This window comes from Pangasianodon hypophthalmus, chromosome 22 (genome assembly GCF_027358585.1).
Source record: "Pangasianodon hypophthalmus isolate fPanHyp1 chromosome 22, fPanHyp1.pri, whole genome shotgun sequence".
Taxonomy (NCBI): domain Eukaryota; kingdom Metazoa; phylum Chordata; class Actinopteri; order Siluriformes; family Pangasiidae; genus Pangasianodon; species Pangasianodon hypophthalmus.
In genome coordinates this window covers 18,822,919-18,850,250 of record NC_069731.1, presented here as the reverse complement: position 1 = coordinate 18,850,250, position 27,332 = coordinate 18,822,919, and the positions used below count along the sequence as shown (strand labels likewise).

General features: G+C 37.2%; 1 long non-coding RNA gene across 2 annotated transcripts in view; it reads right to left on the bottom strand.

Moving 5' to 3' along the window:
- LOC113541128 (uncharacterized) overlaps positions 1–27,332 on the bottom strand; it is a 138,033-nt gene that overhangs the window by 84,103 nt on the left and 26,598 nt on the right. The window contains exons 3-4 of one of the 2 annotated variants that reach the window (XR_004576989.2): positions 22,143–22,227; positions 9,637–16,857 (exon numbers count right to left, since the gene is read on the bottom strand). This is a non-coding gene — a long non-coding RNA (uncharacterized LOC113541128). Of the gene's footprint in view, positions 1–9,636; positions 16,858–22,142; positions 22,228–27,332 lie in introns of those variants that run through there. The other variant, XR_008300760.1, reaches the window with a different exon arrangement.

Sequence of the window (27,332 nt, the reverse complement as noted above, 5' to 3'; positions counted from 1 at the left end):
TTTTTAAATATAATTTTATTTATTTGTATTCATTGATCTCACTTCTGTCCTTGTTGCACGATTTATTCAACTTTATAGCTGTGGTTTCTATGAAAATCATTAATGATTATGTTAATTTGATATAAAGATATCAATCATAATTATAATATAAATGAACTGACTACTGTGTTCTAATTTCTTGTGCAGACTGAAATATCTTTAATTCAGTATAAAAAAACTGCCCAGAGCATATATTATATGTCTGAGGGACATAAAAATACAGAAACAAAAAAAAAATACATGTAGGATATTGTCCTGCTGCATTTCATCAATTAATTCAGCAGTGAATTCCTCTGAAACCTCAGCTATCACATTAAGGGATATGTGGACAGAAGTAAATCCAGGTCTAATATAAAGATAAAAAGGGCAATATAAGTCGCAAAAAATAACTTTAAGCTGCACTGCACAAATAGACATTATATAAATGTTTCAACTTTTCTGAATATTTAAACATTTGCATGTCACAAAAAGAGATTCATTCCTAACAGTCTAAAAAGTAAAATAATGCCAAGTCTGACCTTTCAGCGAATCAAATAAGAATTGTCAAAGAGGATCCTTTATTTGCTGGCCAGAGTGAATAATGTTAAATACACAGACTAAAATGACCTTGACTTTTTGCTATTCTGGTGTAAAAGGTCAACCTGGCACACGGTATTTCAGTCTATAAATGAGAAGACAAGCTAAACGGAGTAAACAGTTCCACCTTATCAGAGGAAAAGGTGATAAAATGTATGATGCTGTAACAGAAATAGAGCCTGATACGTCCATACATGAGTGATGGTGGCATACAACAAGCACAGTCGTACACCAAATTTAGAACCAAAAGAGCCAATCAGTTCCAAATTACATTATTTGGATGGAGTGTCTATACATATGGACAATACATTACTATAAAATTGTGCATTCGGCCAAGGGCGGGAAAGATTCCTCCCTCCTGGAGTGGGAAATTCCGGCAGCACACACGGTTGGTTTTCAGCGTTCGTGGGGAGACTAGAGCGAAATTGCATTTCCTCAGCCCCCAAAGCAAATGAGGTCCAGGCGGGACTCAGCAGAGATTCACACTGCATGAATCCGCAATACATCAACATCAACATGGCAACAGCAGCCATACCGCTCCAGAAATTACATCCCCCCCCCCTCTCCCTCCCTCGGTCTGAAAAAACAAGCTAGTACCAGGAGCCAAATGAAAAGCTTTCCGCTTTGTGAGTGAGGCTACGTGAGTGTACTGCATTTCATTAATCACTGTAATTATACATAACTATCCACTGATCATTTTAAGATTAATTTTTAAACACATACATTAATTTCTTAAGCTGTCTTATCTTGCATAATTTGCTGTGGATTTATAATTTGCTCAGGAACTATATAGTGATAGTACTATGATTTTACTCTCGCTGTTTTTACTATAGCAGTCTTGTTAGTTAATGATAAAACAAAAATGGCAAACATACAAAAGTAAGCATGACATTACAAACATTACAGATTTCACTTGTCTGAAAGAAATTTAAGTTGTGTAAAAGTATTTTGTTGTAACCATTAAGTTGAAGTCTTTTAAAAAAGAAATATAATGAAAGAAAGAAAGAAAGAAAGAAAGAAAGAAAGAAAGAAAGAAAATTTTAGTTAAATTCAATTCAATTTTATTTTATTTTATTTTGGGGAAATGACAACCAATCTTTATTGACTCATACCTAATTTCAAGTTAATAAAATGTGTAATTTTGTCTGTAACATCACAAGACTAACCCCAAGTATCATAATACTTTTTTAATGACACACCATATATTTCAATGTTCATGTTTTCAGCTAAACAGACGTGCTACATTTAAGAAAAGCCACAACAAACTGCAACCATCTGTGGCATCAAGTCTATGTGAAATAAATGATACAGGAAAACTGAAACATTCTGGATGAAATTATATTTCCATGTCCAATCACAGTGAGTAACATTGGAGTAAGACTTGATCTCATGAGAAATTCAAACACCCCTACCCTAACCCTTACCTTTTCCTCATATCTTTTTACACAAATCTTGGTAAAAATTTGCATGTGTCAACATGCTGTTTCTAAAAATACCAACAATACCCCCAAAAAAGTGCTGTCATTTATCATGATCATTGATATCATACTGCCAGTTGATCCTGTGGTCTTTCTCATCTTCCTGTCTAACCCTGACAGTGCTCGATAGCATGTCCATCTACATTTAAACAATGAAACAATCAAGTAAGTAACAGCACTGCGACAGCAAGTCAATACAACTATGAAAGATCTCCAATAATCAGCGCAATTAAAGCTGCGCAGTCTCGGGACCATCTGCCTGTCGTATTGACAGTGGCTGCTCTCAATCATGGGGTATCAGCCACAGAATAAATCATCACCCTAAATGAAAGCAGCATTACCATTGATGAACACATCACTTATGCCAATGTGGAGTCTCTTCTGACCTACAGCGCAAAAAACATGGCTAACTGCCGTCACCAGTAACCTCCAACGTCCTTCTCTTCACTCTTTTGCTGACTAAATGATCCTCATGAATCAAATTTGAGGGATTAGTATTTGTGAGGAATATGATTAACACAGAGGATTAAAATATTGACATTTTTATGAAATAGTTCACCCATGCACAGCATAGCAGCTCCTGGACTGTTCACTTTGCTTGGTAAGATCCTGTGATCCCATGACCCTGTTCCTACAATCGATGCAGAGCTGACTCTACACAATTATTGGTGGACCAGTTGATCGGCCCGGCTGATTAATTAGGTTGATGTCACACATTTTAAGGTAATCAGCATCACCTGATTGGTAAGGTAAGGCTGAATTCCTAGCTTGTAAAGACTTTCATAAATTAATTTAATTCATTTTACTAGCCACCATTTTGAAGATAAGCAATGTTTACTCTAGCCGCTATATAATTTGTTTGATTCTGTCATTTAGTGAAAAAACATGATTCTAAACTAAGACAGCTAACAACACAGACAAAATGGATTAGGGCTGACATCTGATGTTCTACAAAGGCTGCTAAAACATTTTTTCAGTTTCATAGGAGAGAAAATCTAGCAATGTTTAGCTAGTTCATTTAAAAGTTAATATGTCTCTTCCTCTTTCAAACGCTCTTCAGTGAATATTCAGTATGCATGTTCAAAAGTAAAGCAAATGTGTGGTATTTTCAGTTGTTATTATATTGTTCTATGGTATCTGGGAAAAAAAAAAATCAGCCATCGTCCTCCCTCCTCAGTAAATAATCGGCATCGACATCAGCCACTGATAAACCCCTATCACTCGACCGCTACATCCAACCCGTGTTACAATCGAGCGGCTGCTGGGAGTGAGCTGTGATACAGCGTTACATCCAAACACATTAGTGAACCAGCGGGAGGAATGAATCTGCTCTCTTTCCCCCATGCATACAGCATAAAGAGCATTTCCATAATGCTCTTTATTAGATTGTTGTGGCTGTGTTTTTTGTGGGGGGGAGAAAGAGTACGCTGACCCCTCCAGCGCAGGCACTTTATGCAGACCCGAGGTCAGGCTCAGGTCAGGGCCAAATTGGAATCATGCAAAAAAGGGAATGAGCCTCATGGTGTGCGGTTTATGTAGCAAATTAATTTGCACCACAGCACAGTGATTGCTTTTGTGGTGGAGACACACATTATAGATGGAATAAAAACATTACAGATGTTACTAAACTGTTTTCTATATATATTATATATATATATATTTTCGCACACAAATACCAACACCGTTACAAAAGTTTGCACACCCCTACAATAAAATAAAGAAGACATTTTTGTACTGTAATGTAAGACATTGTTAAGCTTTCCAGCCATTCCTGAATTATCATTTTAAGATAATGAGATCGAAGAAATAAAAATGATATCTGTTCAAAAGTTTGCATCTCCCTTTTATATGTGTGTATCTGCCTATAAATACTTTCATATCACCTGAGCATCTTTTGGATCATCAAAGTTGTAATATTCTGCTAGAATTCTGCTTAACACCTGTTTAATTGTTCCATGTATTACACGTATCTTCAGATCAGGTGTGGAGGCAGAGAGATTTATGGCTCTTGCTGTGGCATCTTTTCCATCTATTTTTCTGTTCATTTCTCATCTTCTTTCAGGATATTTATACTTCCCTGCTCATCTGAATAATTCACTGAAGGTTGTTTAACAAATTTACAAAACAATCCACAGATCAGATCCTGTAATGATCGTAGGGACTTCTAATGTGAAACAATAAAGCGTGTTGATTCAAATGAGCGTCAGCTGGGCCATGCAGTGGCCATATGCCCGAGAGTCGTCTGTTTCATACGTTAAGATATTTTAACGTCCAATTAAGCCCATTAACAGCTGATTAGCGATTGCCTTGCCTGTGGCAAAAAGGGCCTCCCATCATTTGGGCAGCTTGAGCTGGCTGGCAGGGGAATACGAGTGACCGCAGCTTAACAGGCCTGCTTTTGTCCATGCTGACAGGCGACATGAGAGGGCCACTCCTGTTTTATTAATTAGTCCCTTTGAAAGTGAAGCCACGCTGCTTAATACATTAACGCTTTTGTGTTGCTGTTCTTTGCATATGCTCTCTCTCTCTCTCTCTCTCTCTCTCCCCGTCTCTCTCTCTCTCTCTCTGTCTCTTTCAGGCTTTCTTTCATAGCGTGACCTTTGTCTGGCTGCTTACACGAAGCATCGCCGCTGCTTGCACAACCGTCCAGAGAGGCTTTTGGCCTTAATTAAACACAAATGAAAACAACTGCTTGAAGAGCAGAGGAAAAACTATCATGTCATATTCAGAACATTTTGTCCAGAGCTTCAGTATGCTAATCACGCTTTCTGCTTTGTACTTTTTTTTTTCCTGCACATCGAGGAAGATCCTGTTTTTGTTTTTGCCATGACATGTTTATCTGTAGAAGTGAATCCAAATGATTGCTGTATTGCTCATATGAAAGCATGTTTTGACCAAAGCATATGAAAAGTACATTAGATGACACACTCGAGCATAAGATTAAAGTCTGCTTTAATGGATTTCTAAATCCAATCTGATAGCGATTATTTCTAAGCTAGATTTGATACCATAATAACAACATTTGCTATGAATGACAAAAACAAGATCCTCTATTGGGTCTAGTCAAAGTACCAGAAGTACCAAAGTATCTCCTAAAAACATACGTTACATGCCATTATGTCAGAGAACAAGAGAAATCAAACCACATACATAAGTAAGGAATAAAACTCTCCATGTTGTGCTGTTACAGGAAAATAATCAGTGATGGGGTTGTGCGATAAAGCAGAGTTACTGTTACCACCAAGCTGATTATTTTCCGATAACAAAATAAAATCCCAAAGTGTGTCACTCCTCTCATACTACAGCAATTTGCTAACAACTACAATTTGCTAACTAATTCAGCAAAGACATGATATACTTTTTATCCACTCATAGATAAGTTTAATGATGTGGAACATCCTGTTCTTAAAGTTACAGCTTTACCTCTGATGGTTACAAAGCACTGATGCTGGAGACTCCTTCCACAAACGTTAAATAAACATCTCCTCACAGAAATCTTCACCATATCAACGATTACACACCTTTTTTAATATGTTTATGTGGAGCGTCCACCGCACAGTCTCTATAGAAACGATAACGTATTAGAACATACGCACTAACATAAACGTGTGAAAATTAATCAACACCTTCTGACCAATCACAGGTAGTGGTGTGAAGTTTATTGTGGAAATTGAAAAAAAGAAACTCTCAGCAGTTCCCTTCTGGTAGAGGAACAAAGACAACTGACGTATGTGTGTTTTACTTGCTTTTTCGATTAATTTGTATTGTTTTGAATAGAAAATATATATTTCAGACACTTCTGAGCGTCCTTTAAACGACAGCTTTGGTTGCTAGCAAATAAGTAGACCATGTAGTTATGTAACGGTGTCCAGATGTCAATGACGCAGAAGTATTTTGACAAAGGGGGCTTGACAATAAAAATATAGAGCTTTACAAGTGCAATGTGCCCTCAACTGGCTGTTGCTTTCCTGAGGAGAAAAGCACCCATCATGCAACAGTGCTGTTTGCTGTGCCTCCTGTAAAAGATGCAATGAACTGTACATTGGCTGACTGTATGCTTGAACACTGTCAAACCATTAGAATTAAGGATGTCTCATTTCCAAGGGCGAGACACTTCAACAGTAATGGACATCACATTAATGACATCTCTGTTAGCATTGCTAGTTGCTATGGCAGCATGTGGCAAGTAAGGAAACTTAAGAAGCATGAACTAGTTACCTCGTCCTCATTCTCAGAACTTTAGCACAGCATGGAATAAATATTATGCTTATATAACATGGACTGAATATCAACTTGTTTTTAGCTCATATGGTTTCACTAGCACTTTTTATTAGAGATGACATGATACTGATACTGAAACCTTGAGTATCAGCTGATATCGATTCTCATCTGACATTTACTTTACAAATATAATAAATATAATACAATAAAGTATAAAATATAAATATAATCAAATCAGTCCTATCTTACAATTTGGTTTGATTTTGATTCTCAATGTCATTATAAATTAATCATCCAAGATGGTAAATATAAACTGGATGGCACCATGAGTTTATAAATCAATTCCTGATGCACGTATTTTGATTCGTATATCTTTGATTTTTATATCTTACATTATAATTTATATAGAATTTACATATGCACTTGAACAAATAGACAATTCATGACAGAAAGTGTGAGATTTAAACACTGACTTTACCAAGTCAGCAACTTCTTTATATATAAAATTGCTTATGGTTAAGTCACAGTGTATTACAAACTGAAGAAATACTGTGCACGTCACCTTCTCCAAGGTCAGCTATTAAACTAATATTAATACTAATACTAGTCACTACTAATAATAGTAGCAGAGATCACAAAGCTGCTTTAGATTGCAAAAAGATCTCACTGAACAAGTAATTAGCTAAATCAAGGCCTTAATACTGTAAAATGAAGAGATCATGGATCAGCTCAATGTACTGCAGCAGAGCTGCTCGCATTCGCCCGGCATCTCCCACACATGCAAATAATAAAACTACATTTCTACTGCCTCAAAAATCACGCCATTCCTGTCAAAAAGAATTTCATCCTAAAAAAGAGATGTGATTATAATATTGCATTTAAACACATAACAGAATTAGGAGTGGTTTGCATGAAACTGGCCACCCGTGGTGAAGAAACAATAAGAGAAAACAGTTGCTCCAAAGAGCAACAGTCTTACACTGGGAATATGGCAAAAGGTGTGGAAAACAAAACACAGCAATGACTGCCGTGTCCCCAAAGATACGTCCCCTCCCCTTTCCGAGCGGTGGAAAGCAGATGCATGGCGTGACCTCGAAAGAGGCTGGAATATCAGCGCTGGATATTGCCGAGGTGAGAAATCAAGGCAGAGAGAGCAAGCCACTGTAGGTAGGAAATTGACTCGGAGGGGAAGCACACCTGCTGTTCATGTGAAGCCCAAAACCTCTTTGTTCGAGTTCTGACCGGCCCGCGATCACATCAGCAACAGCAGGATGCAAGCCGTGCTGAGAAAAAAAAACTCGCTTCACTGGTTGTTAGCATTATGAAAATGGAACAGGGCGAGATCGGTTAAAATCTACCTGTGCTGGTTGTCGGTGCGTTTATAAAAAGGGAGCTGAAGGACTTGTGCACAGGGTGGTTTGGCTCTGTCACTAAAGGCCCATTTCAGAGCCAGCAGCAACAGCAAGGCCTTCATTATTCTGTGGAAACTGAAATCCTGTCATATACCACACTCTGATTGATCACTGGCCAAGAGAAAACACCGCTTGCAATATACAGGCTGTATAATCATATAGAAAATAAAAGGAAGCATGATTTTTTTAATCCTTGGATATAAATTTAAAATGTAAAATGTTAAAAAAAAAAAAAAAAAAAGATAGAGTTGAAAAAGAGTGTTGTGTGCATTCCAGTAGGTATTTAGAGGTTACATTTATAATTCATTTAGTTGAAAAGACTCAGATTTATACCGTATGCACATTAAAGGTAAATCTGAATAACAACCGGTGACGAAAGGCTGGGTTAAATTTGTAATTTTCCAGGCGGTGGAAAACAGTGTTTGAATCCAAGCCCCATGACACACCAGTGGTTCAATGGGTTTTGATTAATTTCTTCTGGAGTTACATTTGAATAATACATTAATACTTTCAGAATCATGGGAACAGAAAAGGAGACGGATGACTGTTTTAGATCACAAAATCGACAAACTGCTCATATTGCACAGCTATCAATATATTAACCCCTTTAAGTCCTGGCTTACTATTATATACGTCTTTTTAGCATATTATTAGTAGTAGTAACTACTATGAATTAGGGATGTAGCTACAAGAGTGAGGAGTGCATAATAGTATATAACAGGGTAAATATACATAACAGTAAACTTTAAATTTAATGGTATAATTATTGAGAAATTTATTGTCAAAAAAAGATGGTCAGTCAACAAGAATTACATTTTTCTTGCTCTAAGATGCTGTAATTAAACACAGGTTTATGAGAATCACTCAGCTCGTACAACTCACACAAGTCTAATCAGATCTGATCAATCTGCCTGGCAGGAGAAAGGTTTACTCTGTGTGTACGCCACTGCGATAGTCTGCGGCTCAACTACAGCGAAGTAGAGAAACAAACAATGAACAACCATAATCTGGGGCTTGAATCGCAGGTCACTAGGGGCCGCTTGCGCTGCCTCCCAGTAAGTGTTGTGGTGTCAACTCCTTTACACACTCGCCATTCATCTTAGCCAGGCAACCGGATTCTGCGGCAAAACAGAAAGAAAGAGGGGAGGGCGAACAGAAACAATGGCTTAACGTATGTTTAGGGAAATAAATGAAATCTCTAGCCAAAGCGCTTCTCCCTCGATGCCAAATTTTCTGACACCAAATAGGTAACAAACGAAGCGGGCGGGGCGGCTGGGGAGCGAACATTTCCTGATCCGAGTGCCCTGTGGACCTCTGCATCTAAAGCGCAGGCATTATGGTGAGTGTGGCCAGTCACAGGAGAGAGGCCCTAACACAGGCCATTTTGCTGTTTTACCTGAGCAGGGAGGAATCGAGGGAGGAGAAAATGTGATTCGTCCTCTGCTCTCTTCATGGCCCATGAATCAGCTCACGTACTATTCCTTGCCTGAGGCCTTCTCATGCTGCTGTCTCGGCTGAAGGTGCGAAGCGCCGCTGTGCCTCTCTCTAAGCCGATGTGTCTACCTCAGGAAGGCTGAGTTGAATTTTCCAAGCAGCGGCATTTGAATCCAAGCCCCATGACACAGGAGCAGGGTTTTTTTGTTAATTTCTTCTGTAGTTACATTAATACTTGCAGAATCATGCGAACTGAGAGACGACTGTTTAAGGGCACTTGAGGAAAAAGAAAAGTTCTGCAAGAACTACTCCACAATATACTACACATATTCAAACCTCGCTGCTACATTAAACATGAAACACACAACACACGATATTTTTAATAAAATGAAAGGATTTTATTTATGCTTTTTATTATAAATTGAGTTTAGGATATATACTGACTCAAGCTAAAAGTAATTTGTGACCAATATGTACATTTCTAATTTAATCAGTGTGACAGCAAAAAAAAAAAAAAAATGCATACATACATAAGTATATACATACATATTAGATTTATTTTTTCCTACTGCCTCAGGTGCTAGCATTATTTCAAGAGTAGACTGGCTCCCGGTTTTCGAGGCAGCTGATTTTATTGATAATCCCACTCTATCATTTCAAAGGTCCTTGACTCCTCCTGAGCCTCCTGACTTCATTTCTCTCAGCCCTTGTCTCTGGCCTCGTCGTCACCGTCCTCCAGAATGCATTCCCTTCTTCCCCTGCCATCATAAATTAAAGGCCAGTGCTAGCCGCCATGGCAGCTGGCATAATTAACCATGTCTTCGCACTTCTCTTACACACACTTCTCTTTGTTCCACAACACTCGGGCCCCGGCGCATCTCGGCTTACGCTTAGTCACAACATGCAGGAATGTAAATGGGAGTGAGTCATATGTACATGTGTGTGTAGTGTGACCTCTCTGCTCCGGTTCTTTAATATGAAAATATATCACATAAGGCACTGAATTATGACTTCTATGCGGTTTTCTACCTGAAGACTTTTGTGTTATTGTATACCGTGTATATGAAATTGTGAAGGGTCAGGCATCAGATGTGTAATGTTATTAGTAATAGCTGTTACCTATGATTTAATACATCAAAAACCCTTTACAGATTAATTATTTATATAATTCACTGTATTAGATATTCAAAAACGTAGTGGTATTAGGGCAGTGGTAATAATAACACTGACACTAAGAAAATCATGGTGTAAATTTGGCACTCTAATTACTGTAATTAAAATTATTACAACTTCCTTAGTTATGCAGATGGTTATTAGTTGAATTGTAACACAGCTATGTTTAAAAAACATTCCCATTTGAATTGTGTTGTCTTTGCTGTTCTGTGAGAACCAGAAGGTCGTCGTCTTGTTAAATTTCCAGCAGTTCTAATTTCCACGGTCTACCTATGCCTCCTATTGGTCTGTTGCATTCAGTTACCCGACATGGCTTGCTGAGCTCAATCTCAGAGGGAAGAATAGAGAGAGAGAGAGAGAGAGAGAGAATGGTAGAGAGAAAAAAGCAGAGAGAGAGAGAGAGAGAGAGAAAGAGGGAGGGATATGATCATTACGAATGTTGACCATTGTCTCTTTACAAGAATCTGCACATTAAGTGCGATAAATGAGGCCATTGTGCTCCACAGAATTGTGGCTTATTCTGTAATGTCATTTAAAAGCATCGGTCCAGATTAAAGGAGTCAACAGCAGACCATTGATAGTACGCACTGTGTGACAATCACTCTGTATGCACAGCCTCTAATGCCTTCATTTATGTTACCAAAACTACAATGTGTGTTTATTGAAATATTAAAATATAAAATATTACACAGGAAGGGGAAAAAAGACAAACTGTGGTGTGCTAATAATTAATCCTGAGAAAATATCTGGCTTTAAGCATGTTTGTGAAAAACGTTCTCCTCATGACTACTATTTCATTCAATCTCCATCCTAATCTCACGTCTGCTTTCTGCTCGTATGAATGCATTAATGTATCAGACTTTGACATTTCTGTTACAGTGGATTAGCACGCAAGACACAGAGATGGATACAAACGCACATGAGGAAGTAGAAAATATCTCATAAATATATGTAAACATGCATCAAGGCTTGGTAGGAAACAGGAAGTATGCACACACACACATACAAACACACAGCAGTAATGCAAACACAGGTGTGACAGGTGTTAATAATCGTGGGAGGTCGAGTGACTGGAGTGCAGCTCAGGGGTGGGTGATTATGCAAATATATCATTCCATGATACTAAAACATTTTCACAATATGCAATAGGTATCACAGTATCTGGATGGGAGAAGAATAGGAGTGCCACAAAATATATGATTTAATATCTACAAAAATATTTGCCTTGGGAAAAAAAGAGGTGAGAATAAAGCATTTGGGGGAAAAAACACAATTTAACAACCAAAAGCTATTTTTGCAGTTATATAAGTTATAAAAAGTATTGAGGATATTTGTACAAAAAAATGTAAACAAAACATTTATCTGATGAAATAAAGACGGTAGTTTATTCAGTGATATGTTAACTAGACAAAAACAATTGCTGTAAATGATGCGATACGGTAAAAGGTATCCAAAAGGTTTCCATGAGAAAATAAAATATATTACAGATTTTAAACATTGGGGTCCAACTAATATTTTGATGGAGGATATAAATCATGGTTTCTTAAGCAAAAGAAGAAGCAAAAAACATTGAAAGCTAGCACATTAACTGGGACAAGCTTCTCCTTGAGATGTAAATGGAGATTTCAAACATATTGTTGTGTTTATGTTTCTCATAAACAGTTCATACAGAACGAATTCACTCACATTGAAAAAAAAATCCACATATCCATCATCATACTACGCATGGTGAATGTAACAAAGTAGCTCTTACATGATTTCACTTGCAATCTCCGATATATTATGTGTAATTTCCACAGTACGTAATACAGGACGTAAGACTCATATCAGAAAATGAAAGAAGAATGACTACAGCCTAAGAACGTAGGTGATAAGAACGCATGTATGTCCAGTATTCTTGCCTGAACCTGCATGCATTAGCGTAGTTATAAATATTGATGTGTGCTACAAATGGCAGCGTAAATGTATAGCTTCTGAGGGATTAGCATGTTTAAAGAAATGAAGCATGTAATGGCAGGTAGTTTCACCTCCATTACTGCATGCTCATCACAATTCCTCAATTTCTACTCTTACGAGGCGCACATCAAACATGCAGCTGACGCTTTTTTTTTTTTTTTTTTTGTTCCATGTATCGGAAACTGAATAAAGCCCCTCTCTATAAAGCTTGACTCCGGGATCCCCACCAAAGTTCCGAGAGGCAAATGACCCTCCCATTAAGCAGCAGAGAGAAAAAAAAAAGGTCGGGCACCATTTCACATTTACAACACAAGAAACTTTTTGAAATTCCCCCACAATCCCCGCCCTCCTTCCTTCCTCCCACGATTTCCATTGGTAATGAGTGAAGTATTTGTCACTCTGTGCCAGGGCGGTAATTAATGTCCATGGTTTCAAAGGCGGTTCATTTTAAACACTCATCCCAGCCAAATCCCTCTTTCTCAGCTGAAGCGCAGCTTCTTTAAAGTGTAATCCCACTATTGTTGAACCTGAACAGAAGGTGAGAGCCACCGAAACAGAAAGAGAGAGAAATGAAGAGGGGAGAGAGAGGAATTGGAAAGAGGGGGGGGATTTGAGTCATCAGAAATGAAGACAGGGATTCTGTGCGACAAATTTGATTCCCTTTTGTCAGTGCGTACAGGCGTCCCTGCACGGGCGTCCTTCTCTGAGCGCTGGTCCAGGCTGGACAGGAAACAGTGCTTTTAGCACTCAACCTAACTAAACTTACACTTAGCATATGACCAGCTGAAGTGTATTGGATTTGGGAACAGTTAGTCAATTGTTTCTGGTCCCTGGGTGGCAGTTTATGGTAATGTTTGCATCAATACGACACAAAAGCCACCGAGCTGTACGAAGAACATCAAGGAAATGAAAGACAAGGCTGCCTTTGTCACTTCAGTGCACTATAAAGGAGGGATTTGGAGGCAAGGGCCACCGATCGCTGGGGAGCAACAAAATGAATGAAGTGTAGAAACGCCTAGGCTTGATCCTCTCCACTGGAGGTTTAGAGACTAGCTAATAGGCCAGGCTGCACTCGGGACAGAAGATATATAACCCAGACACGTTTGGGCACCGCAAAAGGTCAGAAAAGGGCAACGTCGAAGAGGAGGGATGATAGGGAGCCTGTCATAAAAACCCCATTCTAGGGAGAATGACTGACAATCCTTGTATGCCATTAGATAAAACATTTCTGATTAGCAGACCTTTCTACTCATCAGGTGAAAAATTTATAAAAAGGTCAAGTCCGAGGTGAGATCAATATGCTATTTGAATTCTGATTTAACAGCAATTAAATGGTCTTCGATATAACATATATAATATCGAATATATAATATATAACATAATTCACACACAACACCACAAATCTTTGCATAAATGAATAATGGCAATAATTCTGTCTACATTTTTAATTACAGATAACACTTTGTTAGCATTTTAAGCTAATTTAATATGACATTACGCCAAATATTTATGGCATCAACGATCACAGTTTGTCTGGTGACACATACAGAAATCGATTTAAAAATTTATGAGATGTAGAATAAATATTTTAAGACACATATAGTTATAGTTATCACAAGAACATATGTAAAATACAGCAGGTTGTCTAATTCAGATATTATCAGTACAGGCTTTGAAAGGTTTGGGTTTTTGAGTGGTTTTAAAAGAAAAGACCATTAGTTAAAGAAACTAAAAAGATTTGATCCATATAAAAGGTTTTACATGTCAAAGCTTTATAACCCATACAATGCCTTCTTTTATTATGAAAATAAAAGAATAAAAAAAATCTGTTGGCACAACGCACTTAAAATAACCGAAATCCTGAAGTGCTTAGTAAAATCTCCTTGTAATAATGCTGCAAACCATTATATTACCTCTTTAAAGAAAATAAAAACTTGACTTAAAAATGTAAAATCATTCCCCATGTCTCTCTGTCTTTTTCCCCCTTTCTCTCTGTCCATCTTGCAGACGCATTCAGAAAATACTAATTGTGCCTAAAAGCAACAAGAGGATCCAAGAGTCATTTTTGGGTGAGAGAGAGAGAGAGAGAGAGAGAGAGAGAGAGAGAGGATTGAAATGTGAATTTCAAGGACATCTGAGCACTGGGCTGTCATCATGGTCCGATTCACCGCTTATTTCTCTGATATGCATCTCCTGACCTGTATATAAAATTCATAGTTTCACAAGTGACATGAGCAAGCCTTGGGTGAGCGAAGGGGAGGGTAGAGGGAGGCAGGTTTCTTGACCCTGGTCACCATGGCAACCGCCGGGCTGATGGGTAGTAGCAGGCCATTTTCGCCACGGGAGGAGCAGCGCGAGGAGGCCCGGGCTTTCCGCGCATAAGATTGATATGTTTACATGGAAACTCAAATGTCTCCAACAGGCCTCGCCTCTGTCCCTCATAATCATGTTAATGAGAGAAGGAGGGACAGCCGTTAATTGAGGGAAGAAAACAAACAACGTGAGGCTGGAAAATAAATTCAGTTAAGTGCATTTGTGTCTTTCAGGTTATTACAGGCTAATACTTAAATATTGCTGCAAATTATAAATCAGGAGAGAATCTCAAAATATGACTATCACTGATCAAAATCTCTATAAAGGAACACAAAAAGGTTTTAAAATTGCTTACAATAAATAATCATATTTAGTAGTAATAATAATAATTAATAATTCAATAATAAAAATATAAAAGTATAAAATAAAATTCAATAATATTTTAGCTGCAACAGTCAGAATTATTCCAATGCATAATAAACAAAATTATAGATTAGCTCTAACACGTAAGGAATGTATTTGTTTCATTTTTAAGTGAATACAAATAATATATTTTTATAGTACAAGTGAGCTTACGCTGTTTGATCATACTATAAATAATATAAATAACAATTTAATTACTGCTTCAATACAGCTCATAATATATCTCCTAAAATATAACACATAACTTTACGTAAAAATAATATGATACTGCACACAACCTTTATATTAAAAAAGAAAATCTGATTTTTCAAAATCTATTTTACATAATCAGATCATTTAGGTTATCACTCACATTTAGATTTAATTTCTTTAGTGTCTAGTGCATTAAATAGTGCACTAAAGAGTCTCTTAGGCAGGAACACGCCTATGGAGAAGATTAGGACACCAGTGTGGCATTTTATTCACACCATAATTTGGGCAGGGATTTGCTTAACCACACGGTGCTCATCTCAGAGCGGCCAGCTGCAAATTCCAGGTGGCAGGTCATAGGCAGTAATTTCAGATTTTAATAACAATCCCTCTCCTCCAGCCGCTGCCGGATTGAATGAAAGCATAAATTGCTATATCTGACCACTAGTACTTGTTAAAGCCTCTGGCAGCTCTCTCCTCTCATCTCGCCATCTCACTCCACTCCTCCCCCCAGCTGTATTAATGATACCAGGGAAAGGTCACATGAAAAATGAGTGACAAACAAATCAAACCGTATTAGCTTGTGGCTTTGTTATCAGTAGATGGCAGAGATGACAGAAAAAATTCTGAATCCTGAATAATTCTCTGTTGCATTTTTGCTGGCTCGGCAGGCTAGAGGGAGACAGAGAGAGACAGAGAGAGAGAGAGAGAGAGAGAGAGAGAGAGAGAGAGGAAGAAAGAGAGTACGAGGATGAGGGGAAGATTCACACTGTGACTGTTTGTCTCCTCTACTGACACTGGAGGAATCATAATACGCATTAATGATGGTGTGTGTGCAAGTCTGCAGCCAGGAGCAGTCAGTCACTTCAGCTCCCACGAGGTGCCGCTGATTTGAAACACACACACACACACACACGCACACACCTCCCAAGGTCAGGCTTTAGCCCCCACACCAGACCTCTGCCTAACAACATTTCATGAGAATAAATTACAAATTTAAGAATTCAGAAACAATCAGAGGCAACTTTCAAACGGATTAGTCTGACACCAACGGGTTTTGATGCTCGTCTTTCCTTGTGCAAGTCATCACCGCACAGCCTGGGTCGAAATCACTCACGTCTACTCCGAGATGAGAAAAGTAATATTAAAAAGCAAGAGCAATGGCTGCCTCCTGCGCCACAGACGGATGTTTTCCTCTGAAATGAATTGCTCTAGATCTTTCTGTCACCCCGTGCCGTTTCTTCATTGTTGTTTACAGTATGCCGCAACGTGCCGTGCGCGTAAACAGATTCATGAGAATGCAAAAGTGCACAAATATCTTCTCTCATCTCTGCAGCTTCACAGGTGATTGTATGCGACGTGTCCTTCGCAGAGTGCCCTGCGTGGAGAGGCGGTTTCCTTTTTCAAGTCGGTCCTGATGGTTTTTTAGACTGTTTGAGGCACTTAGGGCCGGCTCTGTGGACATGGCCTGTGCAACAGCATGTGATTACACTAGAACAGGGGCAGGAGAGGACATTTATGGCCCCAGATCTCTGATATGAAACCTTCATTCCATAGGCGTCGGTTTATGGCGAGCCGTGATTCATCGGAGGACAGAGTTGTTGTGCGGCAGACAAGTGCAGCTCCTCAGCCAATTCCTGAATCTTTATGAATGGAGGGATGGAAGAGGAGAGGAGAAGAGAGGAGATGAGTTCACCAGGATTAGATGATTAGTTCCTGCTTCTGTCCTAGGTACTGAAATACATGTGATCCTAATTAAAGGAATACTCCACCTGTTTAATCCACATTCACTAAGGGCAGTTGTCGAATTTAAACAAAATGAAATAACATAACATAACATAAATATAACATAAACTGTCCCAATAGATCTGTTCTTATGAAGTTTTACCCAACTTTACCAAGCACTGAAGCAACTCACTGCAAAACTACATAATCCTTCTCACATTCTGAGCTTAATTCATAAAACCTTTTGACTTCAAAAATTCACCAAAGTGTCCTACAAAATTTGTATGTTTTGCATAAGTGTTTATTGGTGGAATTTAACAACAAAATTCTTGTCCATAGTAATGGCTCACACATATAAAAAATTTGAGTAAAATAGAGATTTGGTGGAAAAATGCTGAAACATTCCTATTGCATAGTATGTGCAATACAGTGAGTCAGTAAGAGTCGACTCTTTTTGCTCCCAAATGATTCATTCCTTTCTTTTCTATTTACAATATTCTTCTTTGCCTAAATGGCTTTAATTGTTTTGTGAAATCTTAAAATTATCAAAATATCATTACTTTGCATTGCATTTTATAAAATCCATTTAAATAACTGTTAAAAAAGAAAGGTGCTGCAAGGTGCATTGGCAAATAGGGTCATCTCTGAATTAATGTCATTGTCCCTGCTTTGTATGTGCATCATTAAGAAGATTCCTGATAAACAGAATATCCTACGTGCATAATGAAATCTACACAAAAGTATGCAAATATGCAAAGTAGCTCCTGATGTTCACCTAAACAAGTCGATATAAAAAGAATTGATAATCAGATAAGGTATGTATCTCAAATGTGTAAAATCTCACATTCGTTTTTGGCCATACTAGTGTAAGCATGCATATCACAGTAAGCGTGCATATGCCACAACATATATATATATATTCTTTGACTACTAAATTATAGTCTGTTTTATTCACACACACACAGACACACATACACTACACATGCTGTAAATAGAGATTAGGTTATAAAACGCTCTTGTGTAGATGCTAACGAGGCATGTGAGACCATGCATACTTGATGGATATTGCACACACACAAAAAAAAAACCTCTTGTTGCATAATTACAGAACATAAAACACTGATTGGACTGAACATGACACTAAAAACAACCCTGGAATAAAGCGAGACATAATATTACAGACTGCTGAAATGAGCCTGGATAAGAAACTTATTCTTCTCAAATAACTCCTACATTCATTCTAGCTCTAAAAATATGAGCAGTCTCAGCAGGGAAGAATCATTAACCCTCTTATCAGCATATTGCTAAAGTTACAGAGAGATAACTAAAGGTCTCTGTCCCTCTTCACAACCATCACAGTCAGATTTAACACCTCTCAGAGAATTAAAATCAGTCAGAGAGGCACAGCATGTTTGCTTTTGGACCAATTGCCTTATTAACTACAGCTAATGCACTAATTGGACTCGGTGGACTACAGCGTAATTACTTGTTATAATTACTGACAGTTTATAATTTGTTAAGGTCGGAAGTGAAGAGCTTTTCAATTACACTAACAGCTGTCTAACCTCTGTGCTTAATTTTCTATAAGCACTTCAGTTATTATTTAAAGACAAGCATCGTACCCAAAGCTGATTAACTGCCATGTGTAACTAGCAAAGAAACATGCAAAGTGCAGTGATGAAATAGGTGCTTCTAAGAATAATCACTGAATACTAACATATGGAAATCATACATAAACCAAAAAGGAATGGCATGGACTGAATGTGCATCATACAATAAGGAAGAAAACATATGATATATATATGTGTGCGTGTGTATGTGTGTGTGTGTGTGTCATTATTTTGGTGCACTCTCATCTCAGCCAGAGAAAATTAGAAAATATCAGACTGTCATTGTGAGTTGATACCAGGATTTAGAAAAAAAAAAATGCCAAAAGTAGAGATGACAAATCAGTCCAGTGAAGAGAAGTGGCCCTCAGACAGGGGATGTCATTTGTCATGATTGCCATTTGGCTGCACTCCCCTCACCCCGGCTCGGCATCAGATGAATGGTACCTTGATAGCCATTAATTCTAAATTATCCAAATTTGCCAAACTGCGTCCCTGCATGTGCGTTGAAATTAAATTTATCTGTGCTTTGCCCCCTCCCCTACTTCTTTTCTGTCCTCCTCCTGATCTGCACAGGCTGACTCTTTCAGAGAACGGAGGTGGAATTAGATTTGCCCCCTGCACAATACACATGGGCAGAGCATCAAAAGCCCTGAGCCTGGTGACATTTTGAAATGTTCATCTCTCCTCATTCCAGTTCCCTATTTGGAATGAATAAACTGGCCAGTACTGAAAGAGTGGCAGCTCCCTGGGTTTCGCTTCAGCCACGGCCTCCTCCTCCTCCTCCTCCTCCTTTCCCTCGTCTCCCTCGCCGACACCCCCCACCCCCCAGTGTCCAACCTTTAGGCCATTGAGGGTCTTTGTTGGAGGGGGACGCAGCTGAGTTCACACACACACACACACACACACACACACACACACACACACGTACACTCACACACAGACCCCTGCATAATACTGGAGGTAATTAAGCCACAGCTTCAAGGTTCCATGGACACAAGACAATTCAGCCTAATGAAGTATCGATCGGCTGCAGCCGAAGTAAAACAAGTTGACATTCATTTAGAGGAGGTATTGAGAATATACCATAATGCCATCCAAGACATAAAGCCTCAACGACACAAATTTAAATCATATGAAAACAATGAGGCCTCAATTATGTTACCTCTAGTAATCGACTGAACAGAAAGAACGGTAAAGGAGGAGGCGCATTTCATTAACCGAATCAGAGAATATCTTATTAGAAATAATCTCTAAGGGTGCCAAAATATGTCCCACTGATATTAAATTTACAAATATGTATGTAAAGTTTACAAACAAATATGTATGTAAAGTGCTCTGGATAAAGGCATCTGCCAAATGCCATAAATATAAATGTAAATGTAAGTAAAGGTAAAAGACAATTTTAAAAGACATTTTAAACACAACAGCCTATGTGTTTGTTTATGTGTAGATGTTCCAGATAAATCACTTAAAAAAAAAACCATTTCAGGTAAACCATTACAACATCCTTATTCCATTAGCATGGATACTAGTTCTACTATATTAATTCTATGCAAACCTGTTTTAAAAATGCAAGGGCTAAATGGCACCCTAATTGAAATCTATAATCTATATTCACCACCATATGCTTGAATAATAATAGCAAACAGAGGCCCAGTGAAGTGTAGTTTCAGTATTTACCTTATTTTTAAAAACCAAGACATTAAAATGATTCTATTTTATTAATAAAGCAAGAATATACAGTCTATCGTAAGCAGTGGATGGCGTTCATAAAATCCGCAATTATTCTTCTGCAGAGTGTCCTGACTGATTTACGTGATCATATCTGTCATGAGACGGTGTGCAGCATATAATATTATTGCTCTGATGAACAGTGATCAGGGAGCAATTCCTTTCTGACTTGACCACCTTCTCGAATCACACTAATCTCTCCAGAGAAAAAGATCTGTAAAGTAGTAATTTCCTGTAGTTCACCAGGGACCCCCAACTGACAAACAGCAAGTTAGGGGTTAGACTCATTAGAGCTGCGTGATTGGCAGATGCTAAGATTCACATCAATTGCCCTACTTCTATGATTGAGAGCTACAGATATGCTGTGCGGACGTCAAAGCCAAACGTCGCTCCAACCCCAAATAATGAGTCAATCAGAGCAAATGTTTTGGCCACCTTTGTCTGCGAGCTGGATATGTCAAAGACCTTGATTGGTAAGGAGATAAGTACAGTTCCATTAAAGCAGGAACAGCCTGACTTCGCTGTCTGAGAGGAAAGTCATCACTGTCTCTCGTCGTCATTATCATTAGATCACAGTTCGCATCGATGTACACGTGTGTAAACTCTGTATTTCTTTCATTCGAGTTTATTCTGGAAAGCTCCGACGGTGGAATAGTGTATGAGCCATTTGGTCGAGCTCCTGCTAACAGAATAAAGATCACCTGGGTGTATAATGCGCTATGATGAATAATCTTTCCAGCCCAAAATAACACAACCACACATTTCTAAGTGAGCACCCACGTTTTGAGCTCATTTACGCAATCAAATGCAAATCTGTCCTTAAAGTAATCACATGTCTTATAATGGAGTGCACAAATGTCACTTGCAGATATGTTTTAACCCCAAACGAGGTGCGACAGATCCCGAAATGACAGGCAATTCCACCAAAACCAATGCATTTTTAAACATCAGCAATTACGCCAAATGGACAGTTTTAGAGTAATATTTGCATTTTGCAAAATACCTGATGAAAGCAGGCATCAAAGTCAATTTGGCTTGATCTCAGCAAGGTATCATACACCGTGAAAAAAAAAAAGGAAAAAATAAAAAATGCTGCCGAATTTTCAAATGAAAGTGTTGGTATTTATGATAAAGGAAGTAGTAAGAAATATCCAGCAAATATTAAATCATGTGCAGACATTTAAATAAAACTATTTGGGTGTAATGTGTAATTATAAAATGAAATGAAAGTCAGATTATTGATATTAAGCTTTATGCTTGCTGTATAACAGTGAATAAATATGAGTGAAGATGGAGCAGCGGTAGTAGGAAAGCTGCTGAAGATAAACATCTTGCTAAACTAATCCAGATTGAACTCTGAATGCATTCCTTCCATGTCTCAGTCAGTTTAAAAAAAAAACATCACACAAAAATTCCTTTTTGCTCACATATCCATCAATGCACAAGAATATTCCACCGAAAAAACACCAGCAGGTAAATCACCAGCTCGAAACATTATTAGCTTATAAAGGACCATGAATTAAAACCATGGCAAGCACATGGCACCGGTATGATCACTGAATATGCAACAAAGTTCTGTCGAGAATTTTTGATCGCTTAGTTCTCCAATACGTCATAAATCTCATCAATAGTAAATCAGAGATTGTTTTGACGTGCGAGGGAAGAAAAAGGGAAAAGTGCTATCCAGTTTATGAAAAGACTCAGCATCAATAAAAAATATGTTCTCATGGGCGACGGTAAATATGGAAAAAGTAAGGTGTGAAATTATTATCTAGTCACGATAAAGAGAAAACGGGACACGCTGTGCTGCAGGACGGCTCTGCGCTTGTCGAGGTGCAAGTGTGACGGCTGCTTTCTCCTACCTGTCAGCTGTGCAGAGGAGTTCAACCTCGTCTCTGAAGAACTGGAGACCAACACACTGCCCGCAGAAGCACTGCCTCTACTTCACTGAAAATACAAAGAAAAAAATATATGAACATCTACACAACATCACCTGTGCATCAAACCTTCTAATCTGTATAAATATAACAGATAAATGAATTTCTGAACAAGTTAAATAGGGAATAAAACACTCAGTGTCATGCTGTTACAGGAAAATAATCAACTACAGGGTGGTGTGATGAGGTGGAGTTTCTGTTACCATAGTGAAGTTGATTATTTTCCAATAAAAGCACATCCTGATATGTTTTATTCCTCTTACACCACAGCAACTCACCAACACTAACAATTTTTAATTTATTAAAAAACAAGTCTTACTTTTATAGTTATGTTTTACGTTGAGGAATGTTCGTGAGACAAGTTAGTTCCATTATTACTTATTATAGCAGCTGTAAACAGTCTTTCTCTCACCAGTTTCTCTTTTTTCTCTTGAATTAATAAGACAAAAAAATGGGCAACTTGTCATTTTACAGAGAAAGCACAAAACATAGACTGTCGTGAACACATACTGACTGTAACTCAAGTGCTGGCACTGGAGACTCCTTCCATAAATGTTAAACAAACATCTCATTACAGAAAATGTCATCATATCAACAATTACACGTTTTTAATCCATTTACTGTTATTCTTTATGTGGAGCATCTGCCATACAAGCCATACAAGTGGACTGCAGTGAGCTCATTAATATATACCTGTGATTTGCAGCTGCACTGCTGTCAAAGCTGCTGTTATAGAAAACTAATCAACACCTTCTGACCAGTCAGAATAAAGAATTCAACAGCACTGTGGTATAAAATACGTAAAAAAAAAAAAGACTGATTGCAAAACTTCAGGCATGATGCAGTAAAAAAAGACAGTCTTTAATTTACTGAAATTGCTTTCAGAATATAATAGTAGGAGCTTGCTAAACAAACATAGCATAAATCTATGTGTAATATGAAAAAGTAGGTCAGGAACTGAATAATCCTCATCAGGACCAAATCTGATGACTCTCAAAAGTATATGATTAATTCTTCGATATTAATCATGTAATTCTTTCATAGAAAACAAAGCCTAAGCCTTATTTGCTAAGATATTTGACCTTGTCGGAGAGTTAAGACGCTCCAGCTCGGATTGAAAAAACACATCTAAAGATTAAAAATAATGCTTGAACTATTACCGAGGATTATAAACGAAGGAAAATTGCTTTTCATTTTGATACAGTGCTGATTTATAAGCAAATAAGGAGCAGGTGGTAGCCTACATTACAGGCTGTGATAGGAAACAAGGTTTTTCACAGAAGATGTGTGAGGTTTTCATTTTGTGCCCTTCCCTCCTCAATCGCTAAAATTAAAGCAATACCTTGTAAGAGCAACACAATCTGTTCTCGATTCATGCTCCACAGCTCCAGGATACAAGACTGGAAAGAAATGCAGAACGCTTTTGATCTTCGCACATTCGTGAGGGAAAAAAAAAACCTTTATGGCTATCAAGTATGTCTCACTTTGAGAGTGAATCTTGTTTCATCGAGCTGTGGCGTGTGTTTATATGTGAATGAGAATCATTCCAGAGGCGACATAACGTTCCTGTCAGGCCAAAGCTGCACACACCTAATTTACTTTCATCAAAAATAACACAGTGTCAGAGGCTACAATTTTTTTCAGATATAAGAATTTGTGATAAAATTTTTTTCTTCAGAATGAGTTACTGTTATAAATATGTTATTTATATGCCTTTGATTGTATGTGTAAAGTTTTAAACCTGCTTAAAAAGTATGTACATTTTGAAAAAAGTTGAAAAGCCGTCTTTGCTTTGACCATACTTACACGCAAAATCTCACGAAATCACAGAATTATCAGCTACATCGTAAATTCAAGCAGCACTTGCATTTCATGCATTTACTCGCTGCATATTCAACAAAAGTAAAAGCAGACAAAATTTGGTTCCTTTAGGCTGAATAACTGTTGACTGCATTATAAAATTAAACTAATTGAGACTAATTTAAATAAAGTTATTCGCTAAATATGTCACAATTTCAAAATCTACGCAATTACTGAGCACACTGCAGCGATAATTGGCATGAAACAGAAGAAGAAGCATTGAGATGTGAAGCACGTGGGAGCATTTTACAAACGTGACAGTTTGATACTGTTCTCAAAACTAAGTATAAGTATGGCAATGTAAACACAATGTTAGCATTTACGCGTACCTTAAGGTGGATATTTTCGGCTGGTCCTACTGTAAACAGTCTGTGCACACGACTCAACCTGGAACACCTTGACATGCTTATTTTCTTTAATAAAAGCCAGTAGGTTTGTAGATTTGCTCCTTCTTCCCAACCTTTTGCTGACTTTCCAGCAGGGATTTCTTTCAGTTAACTAAAGTTATAAAATAGTGTGTCCAAATTAGCCTAGGCATGAAGTCATTAATTCTCCTTTAAAGTCAGCTCTCAATAAAGCTGCAATCCTACTTTATAGCTATCTTTATTTATGCATTAGGAATTGTTAAACACATTACATCACCAATACCAAAGAAACCCAGCTCCATTTTATATGGTGTATTATGATAGCTAGAATTTCTATTTAATAAATGAATTTATCCCAGAGAGATTTACATTTTTTTTTATAAAACTTGTAGAAGAATATCTGTACTCAGAAATGGTATGTATATGAATTCACTTTATTGTTAAAAAATAATAAAAATAATTAAGCCAGTTCTCAGTGTGGATACTAAGCAAAGGGTCAATTTATAAATGCATTATAAACACTGCTGTATCACAACTAGTTATTAGAATGTATATATTAATTGATTTATTTTATCTATGTACATGTACAAGTTGAATAAAATAAAACGTAAAGTGTTCTGCTAGCTGGTCTTGGATATCTGTCCACATCATGAGGAAGATTAGTGTTTGTTCTGAAGTCTTTACCAGCACTGAATCACAGATAGATAAATATAAAATGAAATCACAGTATGAGAATAGGAATTTAAGCAGACCATACATTTATCTAATTTAACAGAGGAATGTGTGTTTGTGTGTGTGTGTGTGTGTGTGTGTTTCTTTAAATCCCTTGATTAAGTTTGATCTCTTAATCTACAATGACAGAGAATAACAGTTGAGAGTTCCATTACTGTTATATCGGTTCAGCAACAAAAGTTATTCATGCATGCTCAGTATTTCAACATCTTGAAAATTGCAACTCAAGTCAATACAGGAATTTAATATTGTAAGTATATTAGATAGACAAATATTCCAGGGCTGTGGTGTTTTTTTTTTCTTTCGTACAGGAAACTTTTAGATGAAACAATTAGAGAGAGCTTTTCAATCGACCTCTTGAACAAGCTGATGGGCATTATCAAATACGAGTGCAGAGTGGCAAACAGAATGAAATTTAGGATGCTTTTTTTAGAGTAAACTACTCTTTTGAAGTACTTTGATTAGTTTACTACTTGAAAAGCTTCTGAAGCCATTAATGCTGTAAGGTTACACTCGTCTGATGTTCGGGGTGCATTTTTAATGTCTCTGGATTTAAAGAGAGGACGTGCAGATGAGCGCTGTGCTCCTTTTTTCCTCCAGCCCTAGAAACCCTTATGTATGTGTATATATACATATATATATATATATATATAATGTATGTATGTATGTATATATATATAAAATATTGTTTTCACAACAAATTTTGACCTTGCCTTTCAGAGCCAGGGGCCTTTGAGGTATATGCAAACACGCCAACATGGACACCTCAAAAGAGAGCCCTCGTTTGATGTTGATGGCGGCCATTTTCAAAGCAAGAGAAAGATACCCATAGGCTTGAATTCCATCAAACACCTTTGATATATGTGTTTCTGCAGTGTTTATAATTACAAACAAGGCACATCATGATTAAAACATTGAGGGAGGAACGTGGCCAGGCTGGGTCTAACCAACAGCCATGAAGAGAGGTGTGTGGGTAAGTCTCACACCGACAACATTAGTTTACACACCACTAAACACACACATAAGGGTGTGACAAAAAATATCATATCATGATACTTTAAGGCAATTCTATGTTTTCCTAAGAAACTGCCAGCAAAACATTTTAGAGTATTCCAGGGTATTAATTAAAGTTTTTAAATGTGAAAAACAAGTAAAATAAATTATTTAACACTGAAAAGGAAGAAAGCTTATACATTCAGTATAAAACCTTAACCTTAAATCGACTTCTATCAATCAGTATTTAGTTATTAAAAAATGGAAAAGATTATAAAAAGTTATAAAAAGATAGCAGGATACCTGTGTTTTCTCAGACAAGTTGATACTGTAACATCATATTTCCCAGCCCTACACACACACACACACACACACATCTCATCTATGGGTTAATTAGAAACACCTTGTATACATATATGTGATTTTTTTTTGTCACAAACGTGATCTATTCCTTGATGTGGTCCATTACTTAATAGAAAAACTCTCTATAAAATCTGTCTGTAATAAAAAAAAACAACAACAATAATAATAATAACAATAATAATAATAATAATAATAATAATAATAATAATAATAGCATTTGGAAATTATTAGAAATGGCAGCGATCTCATATCCGCGATCAGTATTGGGCCTATACCAGCAAAAAAACAGTGGATCAAAAAGCAGAAAAAAAGAACAAATGTGATCCTGCAACACATATAACATAATATATTAACACATTATTTGTTAGGACTGATTTTATTAAATGTATATTTGACACTTTATTTATATTTATAAAGTAAGTGATTTGTATATGAATAATTGTTTGAATAAAAAAAAACAGCCGTTTTGTACGTTTGTCGTTTTATTTAGCTTTGTATTTTTCCTTGTATTTTTGTGAAGTGCTTTTGTTAAAATAAATCATTTTGAAGCTTAGTAGCTTTTAAAGAAAAAAATATCAGATGAGTATTGATATCGGACGATGCTCAGGATTTCAGTATTGGTATCGATATCAGAAAATGGTATCATGCCATCTCTAAAAATTTTTTTTCTACTGACACACTAAGCATAACATGGATATATAAGACATATTAGATATATATAAAAATGTAGAGTTATTAAGATTCTGCACAGTATTATGTGTATATATACATATAAAATGCATGTTTTATTTATAATAATCAG